The sequence below is a fragment of the Hemicordylus capensis genome, chromosome 1 (assembly GCF_027244095.1).
Source record: "Hemicordylus capensis ecotype Gifberg chromosome 1, rHemCap1.1.pri, whole genome shotgun sequence".
In the NCBI taxonomy this organism is placed as follows: domain Eukaryota; kingdom Metazoa; phylum Chordata; class Lepidosauria; order Squamata; family Cordylidae; genus Hemicordylus; species Hemicordylus capensis.
In genome coordinates, this window is record NC_069657.1 from 190,556,794 (window position 1) to 190,570,525 (window position 13,732).

The following is a 13,732-nucleotide window of genomic DNA, read 5'->3' on the forward strand; positions in this document are numbered from 1 at the left end:
ATAGAAATTGCATTGCAATCAACCCATCAACAAAAAAGTCCACATCTTTTATATCTGGAATTTCAAGTGGGCCTTCTTCTTCCAAGAATTGTCACTTTGTGTGGGGGGGATGAGGTGTGTGTGTTCTGTCCCAATGTCTTTGATAGCAGCCAAACAGAATTAATCAGCAGAAGCTTTTTTGGCATAGAGACAAATCAAGAAACTTCACCTGTTTAATTTCTATACATCAAGCTATCAGGGGCAGGAAGAGGCCACAGAAAGGGGGCAGTTCTATGGGTTGCCATTTCAGCATTGCTCCTAAAAGAATTGTAGCACACATGCAGATTACATAGCTTATAGCAAGTAAGCTGTTTAGGAGGGATGCCATTGTGGCAATATACCAGGAGCTCCCTGTCTTGCCAAGAATAGCAAGAAAAGACAGCTTTGCGCTTAGGGTCAATTCCCTAAGGATCCGCTTAGTTCCCTGGACTTTTCGGTTTTAAAAAGAGCCAGTGGTGCAGAAGTTGTATTGTGTTATGCCATAAGACAAGCTACTTCCTTAAACTTACTGGTAGATTCTTATCACATTGAGCTAGTTCTTTTAGACAGTAATGAAAAAAATCATTTCTATAAAACTTGGTGGGGAGGGGGCGAGATATACAACTTACATCATTGTTGGGGAATAGTTATGCTATGTAATAGTATTTACATACCATAAAATAAATATTATATACAATTAATGCACAACTAAGAGCTGTAATTACTGATTGTAAACGTTATGTAATAGCTTTATTTTCTATGTTATAGCTTTATTTCCTCTTCATAGTTGTACTTTGATTATTTTTTGGTTGAAGTCCTATACTGGGACATGGACTGTGAAGCACATCGAGCACTTGGGAAGGTGCTAAATAGATACTCTTTATGCCACTTAAATATAGGCCAGCATTGATTTGCCCCATTATAGAAAAGGTGCTGAGGTGAGATGGTACCTAGTGAGCTTGTGGCTGAATAGAGATTTTAAATCAGGGATGTTCTGGCTAAGAGCTTTCTGGCTAAGCGCTTTCAATAAAGTATACCAATTTGTGTAGCACAAAGGTCTTGGTTAATTACCCCCCCCCTTTTTTTTTAATGGACCGTACCAGTCAGGGCTGTGCTCAGGGGGTACCTCTTCAGTGCTTGAAAGAAGCTATTTAGCTCATTACTTCAGGCACCTAGTGTGGACAGCCCAAAATCTGCCACAAAGATCTATGTCCTGTTTCAGAGAAATAACTTATCCTTTATCAGTAACTGAACAGGAAGCCAACTTTAATTGAGAAACAAGAGTTTGATGATATTTATTACTTGTTAAACATAGGCTAAGAAAACAATAAACAAGCTAACAGTCTCTTATGCAGAGAGAGGGAGAACCTCTCAGTTTGAATTTAAGTCAGCAAGTAAGGAGCAGACAAACAAACCATGTTTCACACAACGCGTGATCCACTTGTGGAACTCTCTGCCACAGGATGTGGTAATGGCCAACAACCTGGATGGCTTTAAGAGGGGTTTGGATGACTTCATGGAGAAGAGGTCTATCAATGGCTACTAGTCAGAGGGCTGTGGGCCACCTCCAGCCTCAAGGGTGTGCCTCTGAGTACCAGTTGCAGGGGAGCAATGGCAGGAGAGAGGGCACGCCCTCAACTCCTGCCTGTGGCTTCCAGCGGCATCTGGTGGGCCACTGTGCGAAACAGGATGCTGGACTAGATGGGCCTTGAGCCTGATCCAGCAGGGCTGTTCTTATGATTCCATCCCCAAGCCAGTACATACCCCTGCTAAGTGGGCAAAGAGGCACCTTTTAATGTGGCGATTCTCTTTATTTAGCAGGGGGAGAGTAACTGGCTCTATCCACACCCAGCACAGTACCTCCAGTGACTGTTGCTGGTATCTATCTTATGTATCTTTTTAAGATTGTGAGCCCTTTGGGGACAGGGATCCATCTTATTTGTTTGTTATTTCTCTGTGTAAACCGCCCTGAGCCATTTTTGGAAGGGCAGTATACAAATCAAATAAAATAGTAGTAGTAGTAGTAGTAGTAGTAGTAGTAGTAGTAGTAATCGACATAACAATACCAGGGGATAGCAGAATAGAAGAAAAAGAAATAGAAAAAATCACCAAATACAAAGATCTACAAATTGAAATTGAAAGGCTGTGGCAGAAAAAGACCAAAATAATCCCAGTGGTAACTGGTGCCCTGGGTGCAGTTCCAAAAGACCTTGAAGAGCACCTCAACACCATAGGGGCCACAGAAATCACCACCAGCCAATTACAAAAAGCAGCTTTACTGGGAACAGCCTATATTTTGCGACGATATCTATAACAATTGACAATAAAATTCAGCCATCCCAGGTCCGTGGGAAGGACTTGATGTCTGGATAAAACAAACCAGTCAATAACACCTGTCTGACTGTGTAAATAAATATAATAATAATACACATAGAGAAGCACACCCCATACAAAGAACTGAGACAGTAAGGAAGTAAGACAGTAAGAACTGATATGGGCAGTGTGGTGAGCCTAAGAGAGCTCTATAGAAAGAGCAGGCTTGACCCACTCTCCCCGCAGATGAGCAGAGAACCTGCCCTGGGCAGCCGGATCGGCCACCCACACAATTACCGGTTCCATCACAGAGCCAATTGGGGTTGTGGGGATCGGGGGCCACCTGGAAGTCCCAGAATGCCCCATGCAAGTGTGAGTCTATGCGAGAGGGGAGACCCCCATTTTAGCCTCCTGATTTGGGTCTCCTTGTGAGTCACCATAGCATAGAGTCACACCGTGGTGTCTCACAATCACAGAAGAGGGGTTAGCGGAGTGCTCGCTCCACTAACCTCATTTTAGGGGAGGGGTATTTAGGTGGGCTGGCCGCCGCTGAACCACCGGGCTTGCCCACAAGCCCGGTGGTTCTCACAACCACTCGAAAGCAGGCTGGGCTCACTTGGCCAGCTTTCGAGCAGTCGTGAGAATAGCCTCAATGTCTATGGCAAAATCCCAACACGTCTCTCTGTGGGTTCCGCAGATAACTCTGGCATGATAGTGCCAGTATAGTTAAGATGAGGAGTTGTTTCAACATTCTACCATTAATAAATTCTGAACCACCATTTACAGACATCAATTAGGTGACACCCACCCCCCCACATCAGATGCACATTTGATGTAAAATGGTTGATAGACACCAGTTTTAAAACTGGCCTTTAAACTCTAGGAAAAAAGCACTGGCAACATTTTGTTGCCATCAGATAACATCTCACATAGAGATGGGGAGATATAAAATATCCCTTTAAATGTTTTTAAACATTCATGTATATGTTGAAGCATAATCCTGTGCCATTTTGGGGGAAAAATCAATTCAATATTTCCCAACTTATTCTCCTCTGATGTCCTCAGGGCAACAGGATAAAATCAAATAAGGCTGCTTATTGTCAATTTGCCCACTGTGGGTTTTGAAGCCAAAGTGGGGAGGGACAAGTCCTGGCAAGTTCTAGAGAGTGACTTTCTGGTTTTTAACATAGCCATTTGATAAGGTGCTCAGAGTACATGTACATGGGGAGAAGAGGAAAGCTTGTCTTGTGGCAACAAGCATGAATTATCCCCTTTGCTAAGCAGGGCTCACCCTGATTTGCATTTGAATGGGAGACTACATGTGTGAACAGTGTAAGATATTCCTGTTAGGGGATGGGGCCACTGGGAAGACCATCTGTGTGCTTGCATGCAGAAGGTTCCAAGTTCCCTTCCTGGCATCTGCAAGATAGGGCTGAGAGATACTCCTGCCTGCAACCTTGGAGAAGCTGCTGCCAGTCTGTGTAGACAATACTGAGTTAGATGGACGAGTGGTCTGACTGGTCCATCTAAGGGAGCTTCCTATGTTCCTAAATTTCCAAAAGCCTACAAATCCAGCAATTCAAAAACCTTGGGTTTAAGATGAGAGTTAAGGTGCTTTCCATTTTAAGCCATGCTCTAAAAAACATGGAAATGGCAAATTAGAGTGCTAATCTTAACTTCTGTGCCATATAAGCTGTAAATACTTTGTACAGTCTTGTGTATTGTGCTGCTTTAGAAATGAGGCTCCATGTAATGGGCTGGAGAGGGGCTCCATCCAGGCAGAAATTCAACAGGTACAGCTTACTCAATCACTTCCTAACCATGCCCCTGATACATTTCTGCCTGGTTCATCTCTACGAGGCATAATGCTTTCCTCCAATGCCACCTGCATAGTAAATGCCCAGCTAGAAATTAAAGAGTCCTCAAGTCCAGCCACAATAACCTCCTTTAGAAATAACTGAAGGTTTTCTGTCTGATGCATCTCTGCAAGATGTAGATCTTTCCTCAAAGCTATGTGCTATAGCTTGGCTTTACTCATAAGTAAGCCTCACCTTTATTTCTGAATAAACACTATACCTTAACTCCACCTTTACTTGTGAGTTTCCCCTCAGCTTTATCCACGAGGTCTACTCTTAAGGAAGAATTCAAGGTTTAGTCATAAGTAAAGTTGTGTGTCTTCTCATGAGTGGAAGATTGACAGAATACTGGTAAGAATGGAAGGTCTACTTGCAACTAAAATGACACCTACCCATGAGCAAAGATGCAAGATTTCCTCACGGGTAAGTGTGCAGTCAACTTGTTTGTACAGGTGCAGATTCATGAAGCCTCATTTCTAAGGCAGCCTAGTATATGACTATGCAAAGTTTATATGGCATGGAAGTTAAGACTGGCACATTATTAACTTGCAACTTTCAAGCTTTTTAGTGTCCTAGTGAACACTGAAAGCATCAGCTATAACCTTAAACTGAAGGTTTTTAGATTACTGAACTGAATCTTTCACCTAGGTATTACAGGTCTACTAAATAGGGAGCAATAGCATTAAGAACTGTGATTGTATTGCAATAGCATTTTATGACTGACTGTCACTATTTTCCTATGGAGTGTTTGACTCTTGGTTGCCCATCAGTTACCACTGCATTAATATGAAGCCTTAGTAACCCCTGCAGTATCTGCAGCCAGCCACTCTCATAATGAAGGAGGTTTGAAACAGAAATATTGACAACTGTTTATACAGGACCAGTCTAGACTATGATTTGATGGCATTGACAACACCCTGGCTGAGTACACCAGATGGAGAGGAAACATACATTTTTAATGATTCTTTGTGTGTGAAATACAGCCTCCAAAAATTGTTTTTGACAAAATTGGGAATATGTCAATTTTTCAGGATCATATTTTAGTAAACATAGCCATGGAGGGTCACAGGTCAAACAAGTTTTATTTTATTTTGTTTTCACATAGTCGCTTGAAAAATTACAGCAGATTGCAACTACTGTATTAGCTCTAAACTCTGTTTTTAGCTATGGTGAAACTTTGTCCTTTCCTAGCAGAGTTTGACTTTAGAAAGCACTGGAAATTCTCCAATGATTCCCACATCCAATATGGCATTTTGCACTGTTTGGGTTGCTCACTGAAACACAGGGGCACCATTTAGGGAGGGCAGCAAAAAAAAGAAAAGAAAGAAAGAAAAGGGGGTGAGTGTGTGAATGGCCTATGTGGGTGATCTTGATGAAGTCAAGATGGGTATAACAAGTAAATACAAATGCTCTTTAAAAATACTGGATTCTTTCGGTTTTGTTTTGCAATTTAATCTTGAATATATCAAGGAGTGGACCTTTGAATATCGCTGTGAATCTAGCCACCCCCATCCCACTGAAATATCTTTGCTCTCCAAAATCCTAAATGGCAACCCTGCTGAAATGTGATAATCTTGCTGGAAGTTTACTGTGAATTTGCCAACTTTTAAGTAGCTTCGTTTAAGTCCTGTTCATCTCTGTTACAGCTAGATCCAGAATAGCAGTTTAATATTTTCCATGAAGATTATTATAGAACAATGCTACTCAGAATATATTGGTCACATCAAGGAAATAAAATCGGGGCATTGTGTATATATGGAACTTGATCAATAACTGCATTTGGAACAGGGAATAGTTTCTATTTATTATTATGTACTATTATTGTCTAAATGGTGTATTGCCAAGTCTTTTAAAATTGTCCCCTGTATAATAAGGAGGCAGGAGGAATCCAAATCAGCCTATGGTACCAGAACATTTGAAAACAGAAAATGTGGGAACAAAATTGTCCCCATCTTTCTACCATCTTTCCCTTGGTAGTAAATTAGTCCATCTTGGGCTTTTGGCTCTGTGGAGCCACACTGTCCTTTTCCAGGAAATCCTAGACCATGACTGAGCCTCACAGAAACCCTGCTACTGGTTGTCGTGGTATCAAAAAATTGAGCTGGGAAAACACCAGAAGCAGGTGGAACCAAATTAAGTGGAGTATGCACAAGAGCGCATGGGAATGAAAGCAGACCTTGGAAAGGAAAGAGGGGTGGCAACCAAGCCACTAAGCAATCAAGCTTTCTGGTTCCAATACCCAGGAGGGCTGCCACATGATCTGGATTGGCCCCTGGACAGTAAAGGAATTGGAAGTCCTGTATAGGATGTAGGAAAAGTGTCATCCTGGATATGAAATGTCCAGGAACTTGAACAGGAAGATTGCTTTAATGGATTTTACCCATTTGGGGCGTGTTTCTCTCCAGACATTGTAGCTACATAGTGTCAGTCAGTGTTTAAAAGCCCCATATTCTTACCCTTTCTCTCATATTCCATATTCTCACCCCATATTCTTACCCTTTCTTTCATATTCTTTCATATCATATTCTTTCATATTCATATTCATATTATTTCATATTTCTTTCATATTCTTACCCCATATTCTTACCCTTTCTCAGCACACCAGTGCTGCCAACTACTAGCGCTTCTCTATATGGCCGAATAGGCCCCTTTCCCTGCGTTCTGGATCTCTAGAGTTAACGAGGATGATAGTGGGCTCGTGGATTTAGCTATGAAGCACATGGACACACAGAGAAAGCCCCCTTTGCCCTAGTGGCACTTGTTCCAATCATGGTGTTTATTTCTTTATCAGTAGTGTTTTTAAGTCCCCCCCTTTTGACAGTTGTGTCCAAGAACCTTTTCTGACGAATGTGGCAATCCTAATACTATGAAATAAGTCACTATGATATCTGTGATGCTTTTGGATGTCTGCGCCATGTAATACAGAAAGAAAAGGCAAGCCAAACACGAGCAGTACTGCAGTGTCCAAAAGGGTCCAGCAGGTGACAATCGGCTTGTAACCTAGGCAACCAGGCAAGGCTCAATCAACCATAGGAAAGGGCACTTGAAGGTTTGTCTCTGAAGCAGAAGAAAGCAAAGGCCCATGAGCGATCTCCTCGCTGAGGAACACACACAGACCCATTGGTGAGGGTGTGTGAGGCTATGGGATGCGTTTGCAGAATCTGCTAAGCCCTGAGCGAATGGACAGAGGCCCTACATGTGAGGAATCGTCAGCGGTCCTCCTGTGGTGAATACAAGGGTGGATAGCATAGTGGTCAAGCCCAGCCAGCCAAAGAGGCTATTAAAGGAATTTAAGCAGTTTAGTGTGATGGGGACATTTCTGGAGAGGAGTGAGAGCAAGGAGGGGAGAGAAGAGACTGAGAGATAATTATATTTTGTTTGTTATTGTTCTCCCCAATCCTACCTTTTTGATTATTAGCTGTGAGCATCCCTTAAAAAAAATAACTATGTTGAAAAGTATTTCGAAACCCTCATCCCATCCCTCTACTAGTGTCCACTGTGTCCATTTTGTGCTTTAGAGCAGGGATTCTCAACCTTGGGTCCCCAGATGTTATTGGACTTCAGCTCCCATAATCCCCAGGCCCAGTGGCCTTTGGCTGGGGATTATGGGAGTTGAAGTCCAATAACATCTGGGGACCCAACGCTGAGAATCCCTGCTTTAGAGAACCCTAGCAGTCGCGATTAGTACACACTTTTTGCAGTAGGGTTTTTTCCTAGGTTAGCCAAAAAAATGGATAGTTCCAATAGGAATGTGCACAAAACTGGCAGAGCCAGTTTGATTTGAATCCAAACCAGATTTGGGCCCACCCAGCCCAGTATGGTCTCATGCACTGTTGAACCGGAACCGGTTCAAGTTCGAACCGAGCAAGTTCAAAAGGGCTCAGAGCTCTACTGGTAAGGGGGAATCCGGTAAAGGGCAGGTGGGGGTGATCAGGGGGCTTCCCTAAAAGTAGAGTGGGTGGAAGGGGAGTAAGAAAGTACCTTAAAAGTGCTGCTGGCAGCAGTAGTTCCCCCCATCCTGTCAGCCTCCCCGAGTAGCCCATCCGGTTCAAACTTCTGAGCAGGCATGGAAATCACTGAAAAGGCCTCCATACATGTGTGGAGGTCATTTGTGTGTCCACTGGATTCCCCTTTACCAGTAGAGTTCTGAGCTGGCTTGGTTCGAACCGGGCCTGGTTCAGTTCAAACTTGGACCGGCCAAGGCCATTCTGGTTTGACCCTGAACCCTTCGAGCCTCACACACCCCTGGGCTCCAGTAGCCCTATTCAGACATATGGTCCAAATTCAGTCATAAAATGGCAGCTTGTACAAAAGTTTACACTGACAGAATAAGGGATTTTTAGCATCAAACCCCTGAATTCCAGGAGAACTTTGCTGCGGGACAGGAAGGGAGCAAGAGGTGTTGCTTTTTGGGAGAAGAAACGGGAGTGAAATCAGTGAGAGAGAAAGAAAAGGGACCCCTGAGCACAGTCTAGTTCTTTTAACCACAATTTGTACTGCCTGCCACTGGCATTCAATGTTTTGGACTGTCCCTGTTCTAGTAGTGCTAGCTTTGGAAAAATCACCATTGACAGTCCAGTGGTCAAAACTGATGGGCCAAATGGGCTGTGGAGCCTGCGTTTTCAGATGTGTGTCGAACAGTCACCAGTTCAGAGCAATAGCGATTGGCATAAGCAAGTGATTTTGATGGTGGATGCTGACAAATCTGACAAGCCTAAGCAGCCAACATCAATGGGTGCTTGTAATTTCATTGCATTGCTGAACATGAAATTTGCACACACATGAAATGCATAGGAAAGCTACCCTGATATCACTAGAGCATGCCATGTTTTTCTATATTCATTTATGTGCTGTGATTAGCTCGTTCTTTTCAAATGCCAGGGATGTATTGCTCACTAGAGAAACTTCAGTACCCAGCAGTCTTTAATATAAAAGGCAAGCCTTCCCACTAATGAGCAGTTTGTCTAGTGTTCTTAACCTTATCAGCAGCTCCTGAAGTGATAAAGGCTTAACTATTATGCACTGAAAGATGTTGTTAATTCTCAATCTTCATGTAGGAAAAAAAGGCGCTTTTTGTCACTTAGGACTCTACTGTTAAACTTAGCTGGCTGCTTACAAATTACCTTGCCTATTCTATGGAGAAGTCAGTGGGACTTGCTGGTGGGTAAGCAGCAGGTGAGGTGTCCTCTTGCCAGGACAAAATGATGCCTGCAGCTTAGTAGAAAAAGGATAATTTCAAAATTAATAATGTAGAACGGTCTCAGGACAGAGGTTGGTTCAAAAATGGATGAGGATGAAGAACGAGGTTAGTGGAGAAAAGGAATAAGGAATAATAAATTAATCCATAAACAAGGAACCCCCAAACTGTGTTAGGATGAATAGCTTCAGCTCTAGCTTTGACTCTGACTCTGCCCCCTTTACTGCCTCCCCTTGTTCAGCAGAATGAAGTTGCAGAATGGAGTACACAGCACATCATTGTTTCTGTGTAGCTGCAAGAGAAACAATAAACGCTTGATCAGCTGAATGCTTAAATATGGCTGAATGTTTGATGAGATGAAGATGTAATTTTGTCTATGTTCCCCAAGGATCTGGATTAAATATGACTACAGGGCCTAATCAAATAGCTAGTCATGAACAACGGTCCCAACTGCATTTTTCATTCTAGGCATGCCGTTTGCCTTCTCTCGTCACCCCCCACACCCCCAGTACATTACTTATTCACTGGTTTGTCAGCAGTGTGCATTATTAGCGCTTGAGAGATAAAACTTTAAGTGTTGCTCCCAATTAGCACAACAGTGACCATGCACCATGCTCTGTGCTTAATGCCTGCTCTCAGAGAGGAGCTGGTTTTGAAGGTCTGAGGTGGAGGGGGGGGGGAATGAAACAGCTTAAGCATTCATTTTGAGTGGAGAGACAGCTCCTATTAACATTTAACAGCATTTGTGCAACTTGGTGCGGAGGTTATGATGCAAATGAGGAGGAATTAAAAGTGGCCAGGGGTTTGTCATTGATGGATTGCAGTCTGGCGGTGTTCATACTTCTGCCGTGTCCATCAGAAGCGATTACTGTGTAATTAAACCTTATTTCTCGACTCTTCAGTGCATAATTACTTTGTGAATGTAACCATCATCTAAAAAAGCTACCAAAACGCTTTAGCATTTAGTCTAGCAGTCATTTCCCCTTGCTTGTGTCAGATATAACCATCAGACAGTGCAAAAAGAACTGTCACTTTTAATAAGAGGCAAAAAATTAAATGAAACAGTATGCTTATTACAGGAAAATTAGGCGTTCAAGTGGTAGAGTCCTTTTCCGCTATTTGCATAATTTATTCTTTTTTGTCCCTCACACCAGAAGCTTCAGGCAATTTTCCCTCACATTTAAATAGATCGCACATTTAAGGCTACTTAAGGAAAATTATCACTTTGCATATTTTAATTGTTGTGAAGAAAGTGAATAGAAGAGGTCTGCAGCTTGGACTCTTGAGTCGGTCAGATGCTCAACTGTCTGATTCTGGAGCTCCCCACTGCTCCACTAGAGATAACCCGACAGTTCACAGCCATCCACTCGCATTTCATCAGCATGCAAATGCAGCTCCCAGCACTATAATAAGTGGGTCTTTGATATTTACAAACTAGCCGCTAATAACTAAAATGTAATTTGTTTGACATAACTTTAGATTCCCTTATCTGTCTGCTTAAAAAAAAAAAAAAACCTTGATAAGTCCTTTAGCATTACAAAAACCTAAGATATCATCCATTCAAACCACAGCTTGCCCTATTAGGTCTGGCAGCATTATGAGCAGGAAAATCATGTCAGGTACTGTCTTCAGTTTCGTTCCAGCAACACATCTCTTCAATTTCATTTTGATTTCTTTTGTTTAATTTCCCCTTCCTCCTCCCCACTTTAATCAAATGAAATGAAATTCAAATAAGATTACAGTGAGAAATTCTCTCCATTTACCTATGGAAATATATCTATTAGTCTGATGCCACACAGAAATGGATGTTTCAGTCACTACAGGAAGGATATAATACTGCAATTTGCTACTTTGTGTTTCTGAAAAAAATGGTGGTGAGGGGGGGGGGGGAGGAAATGTTATGGTACAGAACATTACAAAGCAGAAAAACTGTAAACAGTTGAATGACGGAACACATTTGGTTAATTATGAAGCTAATGAAAAATTGAAAAAGAGGTCTAACGAAAAATTTGATTAAATATTACTCAGATTATCATTTCATTTCATTAGGCAATCTGAAAAAGTGCTCCCCAAGGTGCCATTTTTAGCTTATGATTCCCCACCCACCCCACCCACGGTACAATATCTGGTAAAGTTAACAGAAAATGAAAGCCATGCTTTCGTTCTGGCAGCCTGATGTCTTCAAGCATGTCAACAGGAGAATTTGATTAGATCGGCATCACTTGTGCTAAATTACAAACAATTATGTGCTGCCTTTGGCTGTTGTACCTTCAAGTGTAGCTTCAAAACACTGAAATGTGTCAACTGCCTTGTATACATCTTGTGCCACTAATGCGCACTGCAGCTGCCTCTTTACTTTAAAAAGGCATCATCCACCAATTGACTGAAAAGTTACATAGAAAGGCATTCTAAGACCTGTTAACCATCAAGGTAGATGGAGGCCCCTGCTCCTCCCATTCCCTATATTTAACTATATTTGTCACAGTAGGCTTTAACAGGAGTTACAAGCTGCTTAACCACCTTTGTGTATGTCCAGACAGCCTTTTGCAGCTTGCTCTCTTATTTTATTGGTATCCTACCACTCCCCCAAGAAACTCTCTAGATGGGCAATTCACTAATCTCACCCTAACCTAAGGCCACAGAAAATTAAATCCTTAAAGCTCACTATGTTTCCCATGTCCAAAGCCAACACTCCAACTCCTATCCCAGCCCTGCTCAGCTATGACCCTCCAGCCATTTTTGGACTACAACTCCCATAATTCCCAGTCACAGTGGCCAATAATCAGGGATTATGGGAATTATAGGCCAACATCTACAGGAGGGCCAAAGTTGAGCAGCCCTGTCCTATACCCTACTGGCTTTTTAGGCAAACACTCCTTGTTCACATAGGGCTCTACCCATCTTTCAGATCAGCTTGTCTCACCAGGGCCTCATTCCAGTGGGCATTTTCAGATGTATGTTCTCAATTAGAAATGCTGCAGCTCCTGGTTAAATCTATTGTCTTAGTTTGTTCAGCTGTGGTTGGTTTGGATGGGGGTTTTTTAGGTTTACATTGTGCCATGAAACTCACTGGATGCCTCTGGGTCAGTCACTTCTGTCTCTGCCTAACCTACCTCATAGGGCTGTTGTGAGGATAAACATAAACCATGTACACCACTCTGGGCTTCTAGGAGGAAGAGTGGGATATAAATATAATTAAATTAAATTAAAATTAAATTTTGTTATTTTGAGTTTTATTGCAAGCTGCCTTGAGGACTGTGGCAGAAAAGCAGAGTAGAAAATAAATAATAGATTCAGACCCTGCAGATTTGGGATGGTCAGGGCAATGGTGCTTCTTTGGGTCTCAGCTTGGAGAGCCATTTAAACATGGAGAAGGGCCATAGACCAGTGACATGCACATTTCTTGCATGTTGACAGTTTTAAGTTCAGTCGCTAGTATATTCAGGTAGGACTGGGAAAGACCCCTTGACTGAAACCCTTGTAAACAGTATAGATTATACTGGATCAGTGGTCTATTATAAAGCAGCTTCCTATATTCTTAAAATATATTCCTATATTCCTATATTCCCAAATATTGGCTTGACCCTGGTGCCAAACCTGTCCCTGCATTGAGACAACTGGGGCCTCCATGCTCTCAGGCTGTTTCCTCAACCTTTAGTTGTATGTTGCTATTACTTGCTAGGCATTGCCATAAGCAGTTGTTCAGGTGAAACTTGGGTTCCAGTTTCCCCCCCTAAACTTTTTATTTTGTATTTTCAAACATAACACAAAACATATAAACACAAAATAGACTATACAGTTTATAACATCCACATAATAAATACTTACACCTTTGGCAGAAATACTTTAATATAGACATCCCAAATCTGAAATTAAATTGGGATTATAGGTCAATTATTAGTATCTTATAATGTAGCACTAAAATAAGAATTACTTCATTCTTTCTGGTCAGGTATAAATTTTCCCCTACATTTATCTAAATAATTGAAAAATAGCATCTGGTATTCTTAAAAAACCAAAGCCCACCTATAGTTTGGGTGCATAGAAGCACCCCTGTGCTGGAGTAAGCCCCTCCACTACATCCTTGAATTCCTTTCTGAAGAGTGCAAACCTTCCTGCTCTGAGAAGCATGGTATGGTTTTCTACAGTGCAAAACAACAGAAGGAAAGTAACAGACAGTGAGATGGTGGGTGGTGGGTAAAGGGAGCAAAGGGGGCTGGAACAGCATTTTCTGAGCTATCTTCCATCACGGAATGTAACACAGCTTACCTGAGATTCTCAGGGGGTCACCCCATCCAGACACTGACCAGTCTTACACTGGCTTAACCTTAGCAAGATGGCTGTTTCC

General features: G+C 42.1%; 1 long non-coding RNA gene across 1 annotated transcript in view; it reads left to right on the forward strand.

Moving 5' to 3' along the window:
• Positions 1–7,194: 7,194 nt before the first annotated feature.
• LOC128330021 (uncharacterized) overlaps positions 7,195–13,732 on the forward strand; it is a 34,304-nt gene continuing 27,766 nt past the window's right edge. The window contains exon 1 of the long non-coding RNA XR_008309922.1: positions 7,195–7,310. This is a non-coding gene — a long non-coding RNA (uncharacterized LOC128330021). The remainder of the gene's footprint in view (positions 7,311–13,732) is intronic.